This window comes from Nannospalax galili, unplaced genomic scaffold (assembly GCF_000622305.1).
Source record: "Nannospalax galili isolate Female #2095 unplaced genomic scaffold, S.galili_v1.0 scaffold2046, whole genome shotgun sequence".
Taxonomy (NCBI): Eukaryota; Metazoa; Chordata; class Mammalia; order Rodentia; family Spalacidae; genus Nannospalax; species Nannospalax galili.
The window spans coordinates 351,024-367,479 of NW_008354294.1; the positions used below are offsets into that span (position 1 = coordinate 351,024).

Below are 16,456 nucleotides of genomic sequence, written 5' to 3' on the forward strand. Positions count from 1 at the left end.
TCTCTCTTTTTTTTTTTTTTTTGCGGGGTGGGGAGGGGCAGGGTCTCATGGAGCCCAGGCTAGCCTGGAACTCTAGTGCTGGGATTACAGGCATGGACTACCACACCCAATTTTATGTGGTGCTGGGGGGTCAAACTCAGGGCCTCGTGCATCTACTTATTGAACGATATCCCTAGTTCCCATTTTCAGCTCCCCCTAGGAAGCAGTCCCTGCAGCCCCAGGTGGGTGCAATAACCACCTCTGCACACACTCAGGACACGTGTTACAATCGTTGTTTGCTCACTTGTCTATGGTCCTACAGACCCCACTCCCCCAACAAAGACTTATACCCAGCTTTCCAGTACATGGAGGGGCTGTATGAATAGCAAGAGATGGATAAGTTGAGCACCTTCTTTTCCTGACCACTGAGAGCAGGAAGTTGGAGAACAGTGAAGTCTGGTGAGCCAAGGTACTGGCCAGAAGCACACTCCAGTCACCTGACACACCCAGGCCCCCTTGGACTCATTACTTAAGTAGCCTGCTCCTGAGAAAACTTAATCTCTTAAAAGGGCTGATAAACAATCTCTTAGCACCTGAACAAATGGAAATGGCAGGAAGGTGCTCCCTCAAGGGCTGGGTCCACTGTTTCCTGCTCAGAGTCATGGGATTAAGTGTGTCCTCCTTGTTTGGGTAATTAGCTCAGGAACCCAAAGGTCTTTAAGAAGTAGAGATGTCATTGCAGCTCAGCCAGGTTTATCACCGAAAATCACTTTCAATGCTGACGCTCATCTGAGACCAAAGCTGTTTGCTGGGTTAGAGTCAGGCAAGTGACTTTTCTTATCTTATGACCCAGTTGACATAGTTCTGGACCGTGAAGTTGTGACCTTCCAGGTGGTCACATGACTGTCGACGCTCAGGCTTCCTACTGAGTTTACTTCTGAGAAGTTGGCATCATACCCAGGCTCTTGGGACCCTGCTCATCAGCAATACCACTCTGAGAAGTTAGGCTGGGCATGGGAGAAATCAGTTCACTCAGAACAGTGTTGGGTAGACTGAGGGAGTGGGTCAGCTGGAGACTATTCAAACACAAGAGTGGCTGGACACAGGGCGAGGGGAGTAGTTCCTGTCTGGGTGGACAAGCCAGCCTGTGGAGGGTGAATTTGTGGCAGCAGGTGTCTGGATTCCTGGCTCCTGAGCTGGAGTCTCTGTGGGCCCCTATGAGGAGTAAAAGTGTCCCTCTGCCTGAGGTTGGCTGGAAATTGTGCCTGTGTTCCCCCTAGTCTGCCCTGTAATTAGAGACACAGGTACCATTTAAGTGATTGGGGAAGATTATAGAGTTTTAGATAAGTAGGATTAGAATGTCCTGTCTTTCCTTATTCTTATCCAGGTGAACACCCTAGGAACCATTGAAAATAATCCTGGGGAGACATTCTGGTTCCGGCACCTCCTGTGGAGTCTGAGAGGCAAGATCTCCCTAGAGTAATCCTGGGGGAAAGAGGAAGTTAGGAGAGGGGACAGGTGGTGCAAAAGCTGGAATGAGGAACAGGTAAACCTTTTGGAATGAAGGGGATGTAAGGTGCAACAGAGATGTGGGTGCCTAGGGATTTTTTCACACATTCTACAAATGTTATTAAGCATCTACTGCCCCTAACGCAGGCAGTGGAGACTGGGGTGGAAGAAAGTATGGCAAACAGTCTTTTTGAGACAGGGTCTCCCTGTAGCCACAGCTGGCCTGGAACTCACCATGTAGACCAGGCTGGCCACGATCTCACAGAGATCCACCGGCCTCTCCCCTCTGAGTGCTGAGGTTAAAGGCATGTGCCCCATACCCAGAAGCAAATGATCTTAAGATATGGTGGGAAGGACTACGAAGGAATAAAACAGTGTGACATGACTGCCTCTCTGAGCAGTGTCAGCTGAGAACTGAATCATGAATTTGGGTCATTTTGGGGCCAAGTGAAGGGAAAAGTCTTCCAGTCAGTGGGACAGTATACAGTAGACAAAAGAGAGAGGCTTGACTGCATGGGTAGGCAGTGGTTCAGGAGGCATGAATGTGGAGTCCCAATGCTATACACAAATCTGAAGCTCTATTCTGTGCAAACACGGGCAATAATTATGTCCATTCAGATAGAAGTCCTGTCCCTGGCACTTCTGAGGGTGTGGTCAGCAGCGCAAGGCCTTTATCTCAGATGGACACCAGGGCTTTGTGCATGCTAGGTGAGCACTCTACCACTGAGTTCAGCCTCTCCTGCAAAGGGCTTGGCAACACATGGCTGCTGCTTGTAGCCGTGCTCCAGCTGTGAAACAAAAGCATACTGCATAATGACATCACCACACAGTTGATGACAGTCAGTGACGCACAGGAGGAAAAGGGCAGAGATAAGCTTCCTGCCTGTCTCAGACACTGAAGGTCAGGTGGAGAGAGAGGCTTTTGCTAGGCTGCATTGTGGGTGTGTGTGTGTGTGTGTGTGTGTGTGTGTGTGTGTTGTCATACAGTTACCCTGGAGATTCATTGCCCTTCACTGAGTCTCAAATTCTACAGGAGTAAGATGGGGGAGGAAGTGCTAATGCACCCTAGGTTCTATCCTCACAAGGATCTTCCAAATGGGGGGCTGGGAATTGGGTAGAACTAAGGGAAGGGCCTGGTCCTCAGAAGACCTGATACTCTGACTTTCTAGGCTCCTACCCAGAGCCACCGGGACAGTGCAAGGTGGGTGTTTGCCAGAGGCAGGCAGGCCTCGGGTGGTGGTGAGAAGGTCGCCCAAAGTAAACCTGTCTTGTTTGCCTGGATTGTAAAGGAAAAACGCTTTGGCACACTTGAACAGGAACTTCTGGGGAATGAAAACATATTCATCCTGGAGATTAGGTTGACTTCCGGGGTGCAGATGAGGCCCTTTGTTCTCTGTGGTTCCCTAAAGTAGGTTGTATGGCTGTTCTTTATGTGTCCCCCAACTTGCGCTGGACTTGGAGCCTGGGGGAGTGGCGCCTTGCCAGGAGGGAGGATAACTTCCAACTATGGCTGTCACTCATCTTAGTGCTTGCCTCTCCACCCCCTTGGCCTGTGGTCCTGTCCTCTCTCCACCTTGACTCATAAATTTCCCTGACATTTATTGAGATCTTGCTTTGTTCCAGACACTAAGTACTTTAGTTGAATTATCTGGTTTAATTCTTGGGACAAGCTTGTAAGACAAGTTTTGCAGTTCACTGATAGTAACTCGCATGTTTCTTTGCACAGGTTGACACCTCTGAAGTCAAAATGTGTCTTGTAACTAATGATGTCACAGGTTAGTAGATGATATCCCTCCTTTAATGTACAGAAGATAATGGTGTTTCACACTGTTGATGCCACCTCAGATTCAGGGAAACATGATATTGTTACCATTCCTGGTCTGTAGATGAGGAAATTGAGGCCCAGGGCTTTGTACTCCTTTCTTTTCATAGGAAACTGGAACCCAGGACCCTGAGTGGCTTGCCCTAGGATCACTCAGTTTCAGGAGACAGAGATAGGACTGAAAGTTAAACTTCAGCCTGTGAACCCAAGGCCCTTTCCACTCTCCCTAGATGAACTGTATTAGCTCACTGGGGAAAGACAGATGATGAGAGGAGGGTCTTCTAGAATGTTCTTCAGCAGCTAGTGATTCACAGGCCATTCTGCTTTAGAGAATGGCCTTAAAGACAGATTTATTTTCTCTCTTTAAATTCTCTGAAGACTGAAGTTCCTTAAGGTCTAAGAAAACACTTGCCTCTGGTCCAGCCCCATTTCCTGGTAACTGGATTATCTTTTTTCGCCTGAATTTCTGCTCTACTATCCCATCTTGGATCAGAGGCAGGCCCGCCCTTTGGCCCTCTGTCTGCCTGCTGCTTGGGGAACAGCTCCACCCATTTCCGGCTTTGCGCTCCTGCTCTGAATCCACAGTCCTTTCCACTGCCTGGAATCACCTGTACCAATTCTGCTTCTAGATGCTTCCAAACTCTGGGTCACTTGAATCCACTGCCCAAAGACATACACTCAGTCATCTTGAGTCTTCCAATCCCTTTAGAAGACTAAGGAAGTAAAACCAAGGAGGTAAAAACAGAGCTGGTTGTTTCTTCCCACCTTGAGTCCCATCAGGGATATGCCCCTGAAATCCTGCTCCACCTAGGGCTGGCAGAGCAAAAACTGTGGGTCTAAGAGGAAGGGCAGGAGTATGGAAAGTTGGAGACCCGCCTCTGCCTGTGATCTACTGCACAGCCTCAATTTCCCCAGCCTCCAAATCTGGTGAGACTCAAGTGGTTTATAACCAAGAAGCTTAGAGGCAACATCAGGCCTTTAAATCAAAGACTTTGCTAAAATCTAACTTGTCTGGAATCAGCTGAGCAGGGAATGCTATAACCTGCTCCCTGCAGCAGATTCCTTATAAATCTGTGTTTTAGACATGATCTCTGTGTGGCCCTGTCTGCTAGGAGCCTAGGAACTATGAACTGTGAATGACTGAGAACTGGGTGTGCAGCTCATGGTGATGCAGTCATGTACCCTAACTGCCGAAGGATGGCCATGACAGAGAGGTGTGGCCCTGAGTGAGGGGCTTCTTTCATTTGTGTATGCATGCATATGTGCACTCATGTGTGTGTACACATGCCTCTGATGAAGAAAGCACCAGTTCCCACCTAGGGGCAGGCCACCTCACTAAGCTTGTCTCTGCCAGAGTGTGCGGCTGCAAATCTGGTTTCCATCTTCTCCCAACAGGCAGCAGGGCTGGGGGAGACTGAGTAGAATATTAATTGTGCTTTTGCACGTGGCCAGGCTCCATGAATGTGGTGGTCGGAGGGAGCAGCCTGGAGTTATGTGGGGAATGAGGGGAAACCACAGCATCAGAGCTCCTGGGTTTATGACTGTGCTGAGGCGGAGGCTGAGCACAGAGACTCAAAGATGGCTGGTGGGTGGGTGGGGGTCTTCTGAGACCTGGGATCAGGGGATAGCTAAATTTACAGTGATTCCCACATTTGCCTAACATAGAACCTGACCCAGAAGAGGTCTGCTAGGGAGAAGACAGAGTAGGAGAAAGAAAGGAAGGAAGGAAGGAGGAAAGGAAGGAAGGAAGGAAATAGACACACATTAAGCACTTACTGTGTGCCAGCCACTCTGATGGTCACTGTCAAGCATTTTAATTTGTTACAAATTCCCATAGAGCATAGGAGACAGTGTGGTCTCCATTGAGGGGTGTACCCCTCCACACCCATAACATTCATTCCAGTCTTGCAACTTACTTAGGAAGGCCTAGGCAAGACTTTTTTTCTTTGATTTCAGAGCCCAGAAAAAACTGATTGCTGCTGGACCCATTTTTAATCGAATGGACTCTCTGGATCTTGTGTGTGTGTGTGTGTGTGTGTGTGTGTGTGTGTGTACGAGTATATTGCTTGCATGTATGTAAGTGCACCCTTGTTGTGCTATGCCCACAGAGGTCAGAAGAGGGCGTCAGATCCTCTGGAACTGGAGTTACAGGAGGTCGTTAGCCACCATGTGGGTCCTCTACAAGAGTAGCCAGTGCTCTTAACTGCTGAGTCATCTCTCTAGCCCCAACTGTCTGGATCTTGAAGCTCTTTGAATTCTCTTTACTCAGCCGTAAGGAAGCTCAGAGGCGAAATTGCTGAGGTTCACCTTTTTTTTTTGGTCCTTTTGAGACAGGGTGTCCCTGTAGCCCCAGCTGGGAGGCTCACCTTTTGCTACAGAATCTCATGGAGGTGCATGTAACATACTATTTCCTGCCTCCATCTTATGCTTTTATCTCACCTTTCCACATCATTTTCTATTAAAAACCACTGGAGGCTGGAGAGATGGCTCTTTGTTGGTTAAGAGCACCTGCTGTTCTTGCAGAGGACCTGAGTTTGGTTTCTAGCATCCACATTGGGTAGCTCACAACTACCTGTAACTCTAGCTCTTGGGGATCTGACACTCTCTTATGGCCTCCATGGGCACTTGCATGTACTTGTGCCCTCTCACACATGTACATACAAAGAATTGAAAATAATAAAAAAATTTAAACAACAACCATCAGATTCCATTGTCTGTATAGCTTCTCAAACACCTTTAGAAGTGAGACAGAAAGGCACAAATGCTTTTAAAGATTAAAAAAGTAAGGCCCAGAGAGGTTATATTTGTCCAAGGCCACACAGTTATTAAACAGAACTGGAAATTTGATCTTGGCATCTGTTTGACTCCATTTTTCCGCTGCACCAGCCTCTGGGATTGGACAAGTTACAGGTAATCAGGGGCTTCCTGGAGAGTTGGGAGGGGCCCGACCTTGGCAGACTCAACCTTTACCTCCTGCCAGGGCTCACTCAAACTTTTTTCCCTTTGAGTAGCAGGTCCAGATGGGGAATCTCACTCTAGGCCATGTGCATCAAGGGGACCCAGAGCTTCCTGGTCACACCCATCCTTAGGGACTTGCCTCAACTTCTGTGGCTGGGCAGAACAAATGGAAAACTAGAGAAGGCTTGGCCTTGGCAATCACCATAGAAACGAATATATATTCTAAAGTTGGGCATTGTAGTACACACCTGTAATCCCAGCACTCAGGAGGTGGAGGTGGGAGGATCAAGAGTTCAAGGCCAGCTATAGGGGGTGCAGATAGAGAAGGGGGCGCTGAATATGATTAAGATGTATTATATAGGGGCTGGAGAGATGGCTCCAAGGTTAAGAACACTGACTGTTCTTGCAGAAGACCTGGGTTTAAATCCCAGCACCCACATGGCATCTAACAACTGTCTATAACTCCAGTTCCAGGGGATCCAACAGCCTCTTCTGTCCTCTGTGGGCATTGCACGACATGGGTGCACTTACCTACAATGTATTATATAAAATTCAATACAAAAATTTTAAAAAAAGAGAGTTCAAGGCCAAGCTGGGCATGGTGGCACATGTCTTTAATCCCAGCACTCAGGAGGCAGAGGCAGGAGAATCTCTGTCATATAAAGGCTATCCTGGTCTACATAGTGAGTTCCAGGTCAGCTGGGGCTACAGGGAGACCCTACCTCAAACAACAACAACCACAATCACAAAAAAGAAAGAAAGAGTTCAAGGCTAGCCTTGGCTACCTAGTGAATTTGAGGCCAGCCTAGGCTACATGAGACCTTGTCTCCAAAAAAACTAAACCAACCAAGCAACCAAAAGTAAAATCAAATATATTTCCAAGATGTTCTGAGAAACATTTATAGCACCTCCAGAACTGAAGTGTGTGTGTGTGTGTGTGTGTGTGTGTGTGTGTGTGTGTGGTGTTGCACACCAATTCCATAGGGAATGATGAATGGATACAACCTCAGGGAGTCACATTTGTCTGCAGTCCTATGGCCAGCAAGCACCAAGTGTCTAAGGATCAGGCTGGGGAGCCCATGGTATACATTCGGCAACTCAGTCCCTTGTCCTGTGCATCTTTTCTATCCCCCAGGAGCTTCTCTCCCATGGGAGGAAGATTTAGGGTTTCCCAGGGAGGCCTTCCATGTGCTCATAAGATAGGAATTTTCTTTCTTTCTTTCTTTCTTTCTTTCTTTCTTTCTTTCTTTCTTTCTTTCTTTCTTTCTTTCTTTCATCTTTTGTTTTGTTTGGATTTGTTTTGTTTTTTTGAGACAACTCACTATGTAGTCCTGGCTGGCCTGGAACTATTAGACCAGGCTGGCTTTGAGCTCACAGAGATCTATTTGCCTCTGCTTCCCAAGTGCTGGGATTAAAGCATGTGCTACCACACTTATCTTTTTTTTTTTTTTAATATAAAAATGCACCTGTGTAGCCCACGCTGGCCTCAAAATCTCCATCCTCCTGCTTCAGTGTCAGGCTTATATGTGTGCATCCTCACACCCAGCAAATTCCTTTATTATGGAGACTGGCTCCAGGCAAGTGCCTCACAGCTTGGGGACTCTGAAGACAGAAGAATGAGCCCATCCAGAGTAGACCTGAGTGGAGTGGTCAGAGAGCAGCAGTCTCTGATAACCTAGGAGACACACGGAGACTCAGAGCTAGTGAGTAATGAATGAAGGGTTATCCGGATGAGCCCCAAGTCTCCAATGTGGAATGCCTTCCGATGCCAGTATGCACAGGGTAGAGTAGAATAATAACAATAAAGAAGGATTTTCACAAAACCTCCATTTACTTTGGCCTTTGAGTGTTCTGCCAGCTTGCAATGAGTGCCTTAGTCTTCTCAATCTATGAAGAGCACCTATAAATCAATATGACAAAGACCAGCAATCTAATAAGAATAGTGGCAAGGCATATAGACGTTCAACTGGGTACACTTACAGAGTGTGGCATTTATCATGTCCCAGGATCTGGTTAGGCACTGCCTGTATGTTTCCTCATTTCTGCAGCACTACAATCTATAGTGGCAGGTACTGAGATTACACTGCTGTCCTGAGGCTCAGAGAGATACAGCACCTTGTCTAAAGTCATACAGCGTCACAGTCTGACATCCTCATCCATGCTTTTCAGGCATGAGCTGGAACAACAGCACTATTTACTAGAGTCCAGGGTCTTGGGGAAAATTTGGCTGGAACAAGGGAGGAAAAACCACACACAGGCAGTCAAGGTAGGTAGAACAGCCTGGAATCTCTAGTCCTGGGTAGCTAACCTTTTTTCTTTTAAATTTTGTTGAATAGATAATGCATTGAGGTAAGTCAAACATAGAAAAGGAATAATGAAAAGTGATTCTTCCATCTCTGCATCCTATAGCCTAAACACTAGGGTCCGACCCCTCCACTAACATATCAGTTTTATTACTTTCTTGGGCCTCCTCCTCCTCTTCCTCCCCTCCTCCTCCTCTCCTCTTCTTCCTCTCTATCCACTCTCTGCATGTATGACTGTGTATATGCATATGGCTCCCTCTCTGTCTCTCTCTCTGTTCTCTCTCTCTCTCTCTCTCTCTCTCTCTCTCTCTCTTCCAAAGGAGGGTATTATATGTACTGCATGTTTGTTGTCTTTTCTTGATCTTGCCTGAAGATCTTCCTGTGTTAGTACACAGAGAACTTCCTCATTCTTTTCTTCCATAGCTGCAGAGCCATCCATTCATTGTATGAATACACCATAATTTATTTACCTGTCCCCAGCAGATGGGCTTTTGGATGGTTTCCAGTTTTTTACCATAAGAAACAATGCTTCAGTGATAGACTTGTTCAAGTCCTGCACATTTGTAGGATCAATTCCCAGAAACAAGATTGCTGAGTCAGAGAACCTGTGTGTGTAATGTTGAAAGACATTCTCAAATATCATGTATAAGTTTATGCCCCTAGCAGTAGTGGATGGGATTGGTGGTTTCTCTACAGTCTATCAAGCAGAAGACTCACAGATTTTTACAGTTTTCTAATCTGATAGATTAGAAAGTTTCCTAGTTTGGTTATTAAAAATTTATTATTATTATTATTTGTGTGTGTGTTTGTATGATATGAGTATGTGAATTGGGGTATGTTCACATACATGTGGGAGTCAGAGGACATTGGTTCTCTCCTCCACTATGGGATCCAGAGATCAAACTGTGGTCATCAGGTTGCCTGACAAGTGTTTTTATCAGCTGAGCTGTCGTGCCAACTCATCCAGGGTGTTTTAAATTTGCATTCTCTTGAGTAAAATTGAGCACCGTTTTAGATGTCTTAGAACAACTTACGCTTCCCTATCTGCAGACTCTAGTCATATTCTTTGATTTTTTTTTTTTTAATCAATGGTAGATCTTGTCTTAATGACTTCTAAAAAGCTCTGTCTGTTAAGGAGATTTTGATGTTTTCAAGGGTTCTAGGTCCATACTCTGTACCCCTTTTAGGAAAGGTTGTAGAGGTACATTCCTTTCCACTCTTTTATTGAAGCCCAACTATTTACTTAATGAGTACCCTTTTCTTTGGAGTCAGGATCTCACGTAAGCTCAGGCTGGCCTCAAACTCCATATGTAGCCAAGGATGATTTTGGACTTCTAATCCTCCTACCTCTACTCCTGAGCTCCGGGATTACAGGTGTGAGCCACCTGGTTTATGTGGTGTTGGGGATGAAACCCAGGCCAGGGCTTTGTACATGCTAGGTAAACACTCTACATGCTGAACTATAGCCTCAGCTCCAATAAGCACGTATTGAGTACCTCTTGTGTACTAGCTTGATGCTGATGCACCCAAGGACAGGAGTGAGTTGACATCATAAGTTGTTCATGTTCTAGTGAGGACCAGACAGGTTAGAGTCTAGTGTAAGATGAGCTACAGGGTTGCAACTCAGAAAAAGTGCTTCAGGAGCATGAGGGTGGAAGCTGTAGCTTCTGCTTTTCTGTCACAATTGCTCTGTCTACACCTAAGGCTGGCTTTTCCTGCCTCTCATCTCCCTGTTGATTTCAGCCTCCTGCTCTGATTGCAGAATGCTCTGTCCCAGGAAGATGGCTCCCACAGAACATATTTACAGAGTGCTTGCCACAGGCCAGGTCTCCATGGGGGCCATCCTGACTACTCCATCTCCATATGGATTTCTAACCTGCCTGCACTGGTCCTCACCATCAGATTCTTCCTGTCCCACTTTGAATTGTTTGCCAACGGTTTTTAGTATGTATTTTCCACACCTCAAGATAGGAATCTCTTGATGGAAGAGAGACTTCCCTTTGGGCCCTTTCCCTTGGTGCTTGGCACCAGGTAAAAGCTTGCTGGATGATTGATTGGCAGATGTTAGGGAAGTTCTCAGTAGGGTGCAGGGGTATTTTAGAGTTACAGACTAGGCCCAGGAACAGATGGTATGCTAAGCTGAAACCCCAGCATCAGGGCCCAACGAGGAAAGGGTTAATTTTGACAAGAGTTTTGTATATGAAATGGCACCAGAAAAAAAAATGTTCAGACTAGCAATTGAGCCCTGTCTCATCCTGGTTCAAATGACATTGTCTGAGCTTCCCCAGCCTTGCCTTCTGCACTAATTACAGGCTTTCCCTGGGGAGGAAGGCTGGGGCCAGGAGTTCCTCATTACAGGCTCCGGTGCTGGAGGGCGTAAACCCCAATGACCAAACCCAATGACCAAACAAGATCTCTGCAAGAAGGCCCACGGTCCCACTACTGAGCCTCTTGGTTGCTGCCTGGTTGGGAAGGGGTTAAGGAGCAGATGTAGGCTGGAAAGAAAGGCTGGCATGTAATAGCAGGGAGTCCATGTTCATGCAAGTCACCTCTCTCTGACTCCCCTCATCCGAGCCTGGACACCTCACTCTTGCCCTCCAAGATGGCTGCAGCCAGGGCCGGCAAGGCCTCCGCTCTGTGGTCGCCTGTGGGCCGCCTCTCCCTGTGGCCTGTGGAAACCAAGTCTTCTTTAATCTTCCATTTATCTCGAGGCCTCGCCCCATCAGAGAGTGGCTTTGATGTGGGGTCTGCTCTGGGGGTAATCACTGGGTTTCTGAGGGCTGGTCTGGGCTCTGCCCACTGCCCCTATCCCACGTGGGACTAGAGGTCTGCTGATCTATCAGAGCCAGACCCTGAGGGTGACCTCCACAGACAGGACGGAAGTTTTGCATTTGGCCCTCGGAGAGATGGAGGGCCTGCTGCCTGGATCTCAAAGTGGAGCAGAGGGCTGGGGAGGAAGGGCTTGAGGGATGCAAGGTGCAAGGCTTATTTGCACTGCTGAGAATCGAACCTGCTCTCTCACTGGCTATAGCTCTAGCCCATCATTTATTTTAAGATTTATCTCCCTCATGAGGTGATGCACACCAACCAGTGACAGGAGCAGCAGCAGCAGCAGCAGCTGTGGTGACGGTGGCTTTTAGTATGATGTATCAACTAAGCTTCAAGCACCAGGCTGAGCATCTTTCTTTTTTTTTCTATTTATTTTTAAAACTTTCATTATGATTATGACTATGATTATGATTATGTTTGTATGCTTGTGAGTTTGGGCCTGTGCATGTCACAGAACTTATGCAGAGGTCGGAAAGCAGTTTTCGTAGAACACATTTTTTGTTCTCTCCTTGTTGAAGCAGGGTCTCTCTTGTTTCCTCTAGGCTGGTCCTTGAGCTTCTCATCATACTGTAGAAGGAATGCTGGAATTACAGATGCATGCCACCTTATCTGGCTTCTTTATGTGGGCTCTGAGTATCAAATTTGCGTGGCAAGTGCTTTTACTTACTGAGTTATCTCACTGGCTATTATTTATTTAATTTTTTTGGTCTTTTTGAGACAGGGTCTCCCTGTAGCTCCAGCTGGCCTAGAACTTGCTGTATAGACCAGGATGGCCTCAAATTCACAGAGATCTGCCTGCCTCCCCCACTCCCAAAGTGCTGGGATTAAAGGCATGTGCCACTACACTAGCCTTTATTTATTGTTTTTTTTTGAGATAGGGTCTCACTGCATAGCACTGGCTGGCCTAGAACTAGCTTTGTAAACCAGGCTGGCCTTGAACTCACAGAGATCTGCTTGCCTCTGCCTCCTGAGTACTGGGACTAAAGCCTTGTGCTACAATACCTGGGCCTATTTATTTAATTTTTGAGACAGACTCTTGCTCTGTAGCTCAGACTGGCCTCAGACTCAGGATGCTTTTGCCTCAACCTCCCAAATGGCCAGGATTACAGGCATGAACCAGCATGAACATTTTATTTTCCATTTTTAACATCATTTAACACCTACAACCTCATAACTATAGATATCATTTTAAAAAGGAGGAAATCAGCCAAGTGTGGTGACACACACCTTTAATCTTGGTACTCAAGAAGTAGAGGCAGGTATGTTCTGTGAATTTGAGGCTAGCCTGGTCTACATAGAGAGTTCCAGGCCAGCTAGGGCTACATACTAAGACCTCATCTCAAATAAATAACTAAATAAATAATAAATAAATAAATAGGAGGAAACTGAGGGCCAATAACTCATTCATGCCATAAGAATGTACTCAGTCCCTGTTATGTGCCTTGTGGATCTCACAGTGAACAAAATGGGCAGATTCCCACCTTCATGTGCTAGTATGGGGGACACATCATAAACAAAAGCACATGCAGTATCATGTCAAATGCATATATAGAATCATGTTATATAATATAGAGATTAGGCATGTAAGAGTGATAAAGCCACTGGAGACCTGAATGGCAGGAGGGAGTCAGCTAGGTGCCCGTCTGGTTCAGTGTCCAGGAGAGAGAAGAGAAGGGCAAGGGCAGGTTGGGGGACCTTGTCTTCATCCAGGCACAGTTAGAAGGCCAGCACATGGAGAGTGGGATGGGGATGGGTAGAGAAGAAATGGACTCAATGAGGGCAGGGGCTTGTTAGCTGTGGCCCTCTAAGGAGTTAGGTTTGACTCTGAGTTGATGGGAACTTTTAGAAGGGCTGGGTAGGAGCCTAGCTTGATCCAGCTGATGTGTGGGATCTCACACACCAAACTAAAGGGGCAGAGCTTGGCAGCTAGTTCAACCCCCCTACCCCACACTTGTCAGGGAATGTGAGATGGAAACACAGAAACTGCAGTTGTCTTTCATGAAGAGTGGGCACTAAGGCACATCTTCTTCAGTATCCCGGGGGCCCAGTAGAGGGCCTTGGTGCCAGGACTCCAGGGGCAATGATTCTTGGGAAGTGAGAGAATCAGATCCTATATTTCCACTGACCAAGCAGAGGGGCCAGGCAAGCCGTGTAGATCCACATCTCACTTCGGGAACAGGAAACAATACCTTACTTGACCATGGGCTTTGCCTGCTGAAGCTCAGGGGAGGTCTAGAGTGAGAGGTCCTTGAAGTGTGCAATGTCAGGGAGGCCCTGAGTTCATGGCCCTATACCATGCATGACTCTTGGCCTGACTGCTGAGGACTCAACATATTCTGTATTCACCTGCTGTAACCCCTAGGGCAAGGCCTGGCTGTGTTTTTTGTCTTGTGTGTGTTCATATGTTTTGACAAACACCTACAGCACAGCTATCTTGGCTTGGTTGCCTCTGGGAACTTGACCTCTGGGGACTGAAGAGAGGGAATAGAGATGTAGAAATAGTTCATTTGTGTTACTGTAACAAAATGCTACAGACGTGTGGCTTCTCAAAAACAGAGGTTTATTTCTTACAGTTCTGGAGGCTATACAAGTTCAAGATCAAGAATTGAACAGATTCAGTGTCTGGTGAGATTCTGCTTTCTGGCTCACAGATTGTTATCTTTTCCCTGCGCCTAGAAGAGACAAGGGATTTCCCTCAAACCTCTAAAAAATACACAAGCTGCATTCATGATGGCTCTGCTTTTCTGTTCTTTTTAAAAAATTTATTTTTATTTTATGTGCCTGAATGTTCTGCTTGTATGTACATAAGTGCACGGTGTGTAAATCCCATGGAGGACAGAAGAACTGGAGTTATGGATGGTTGTTAGCCACTGTGTGGGTACTGAGAATTGAACCTGGGTCCTCTGCAAGAGCAGCCAGTGCTCTTAACTGCTGAGCTATCTCTCCAGCCCCTCTTTCTGCTTTTCTTAATGCCATCACGAACCTATCACCTGTCAATGCACACCTCTTAATACAATCACCTTGAAGATTTAACATAAGATTTTTCTCATGAGGGGGCTTTTTGGGACAGGGTCTTCTATAATCCAGCATGGTCTTGAACTTGTTATGCAGCAGAAGATGAATCTCCTGATCTTCTTGCCTCTACCTCTCAAGTGCCAGGTTACAGGCATATGACACTGTGACCTATGGATTTTAAAAAATTGATTCAGTGGGGGCTGGAAAGATAGCACAGCAGTTAAGAACACTGACTGTTCTTGCAGAAAACCCGGATTTGAATCCCAGCACCCACATGGCAGCTAACAACTATCTGTAACTCCAGTTCCAGGGGATCCACAGTTTCTTCTGTCCTCTGCTGGCATTGCATGACGTGGGTGCACTTACCTACATGCAGGCAATACACGCATACACATAAAATAAAAAATAATAAATAAAATGTTTAAAAAATTGATTCAATGTATTTTGATCATATTCAGAGTCCCCCATCTCTACCCTTACCTTGCCCACCTTCTCCCTGAACATATGGGTTTTGATGGGGTGGTGGATGAAAACACTTAGACTGTAGCAAGTGACTTCCTTCCACCCCCCATTCTGGCATTCCTGTAACTCCTTCTACAGACTGTGAGGAAAGGTGTGGGGATTGTGTGCATACATATCATCCTGTTCCACCTGGACTCCTGAGGGTCAGAACTCCTAGTTCTTTCTGCCTCAGGGAACAACACAGTGTCTGGTATTTGATTGTTATACAGAAAGTAATTGACTGATGGATGGATGATGGTCCTTAGTGGCTGGAATGGTGGTTTCTAGAATTACTCTGTAGTCTTGTCTCCTGTAGCTGTCTGGCCCTCAGCTCTCTTCTATAAAGGCCTGGTGTTGACTCTAAGGGCAATGATGCTTTGAGGAGTGAGTTGGTTCCCATACTTCCACTGACCAACTCCTTTCTCATTCTTTAAGCCAGTTCTGAATGTGAGGTACCCTGGTATGCTCCAGGGCTTCGGAAATTCGAATCAGTGCTGACCTTAAGAAAATGAGATAGAACTGGGCATGGTGGTGCATGCCTTTAATCCCAGTGCAGCTGGAGCTACAGGGAGACTCTGTCTCAAACAAGACAAAAAAAAAAAAAAAGAGATGGAGGGACTTAAGAGCACTCAGTAGGTTCGATTCCCAGCACCCACATGGTGGCTAACAACCATCTAACTCCAGTTCCAAGGGGGATTTGACACCCTCTTCTGACCTCCTTAGGCATTGTACAACATGGGTGCACTTATACACATGCAGGCAATACACTCATATACATAAACAAGGGGCTGGAGAGATGGCTCAGTGGTTAAGAACAGTGTTCTTGCAGAAGACCCAGGTTCAAATCCCAGCACCCACATGGCAGCTAACAACTGTCCGTAACTCCAGTTCCAGGGGAATCAGACAACCTCTTCTGCCTGCCGCAGGCATTGCACGACATGGGTGCACTTACCTATATGCAGGCAATACACACATACACATAAAATAAAAATAATAAATAAAATATGAAAAAATTTTTTAAAATACCAGTATAGTGATGCATGATTGTAATCCCAGCACTTGGGAGATAGAGATGGGAGTATCTATGAGTGTCACTTAATTGATTGAGCTATAGGCCAATGAGAGACCCTGTCTCACAGGAGATGACCCCTGAGGTTGTCCTCTGCCTCCACATGCATGTACACACATGTGTGTACACACAAACGCACACAGGCACACACATACATACACATAGGCATTAAAAAATAAAGAAACCGAGAAGGGTCCCTTGCAGACATGGATAGCCATAACATCAATGTCAAATGGCAATTGTCTTTATGGAGAGTTCCAATGTGGCTCATAGGAAGATGTGATCGCCTCTGCACTTGAGGGAAGGTTTCAGAGGGTTGCGGGTCTTGATGTGGTCTTGAAGGATGATCAGGTGTTTGTTAAATTAATAAAAAGAAAATGTTCTAAACAAAGAGAAGAAAACACACACACACACACACACACACATACACACACACACACACACACACACACACACACACCATATATATAG

The 16,456-nt window shown here is 46.3% G+C and overlaps 1 long non-coding RNA gene across 1 annotated transcript in view; it reads left to right on the plus strand.

The window, feature by feature from the left end:
- The window catches only part of LOC115067439, a 24,277-nt gene that overhangs the window by 6,033 nt on the left and 1,788 nt on the right, over window positions 1-16,456 (plus strand). The window contains exon 2 of the long non-coding RNA XR_003846859.1: window positions 3,215-3,263. This is a non-coding gene — a long non-coding RNA (uncharacterized LOC115067439). The remainder of the gene's footprint in view (window positions 1-3,214; window positions 3,264-16,456) is intronic.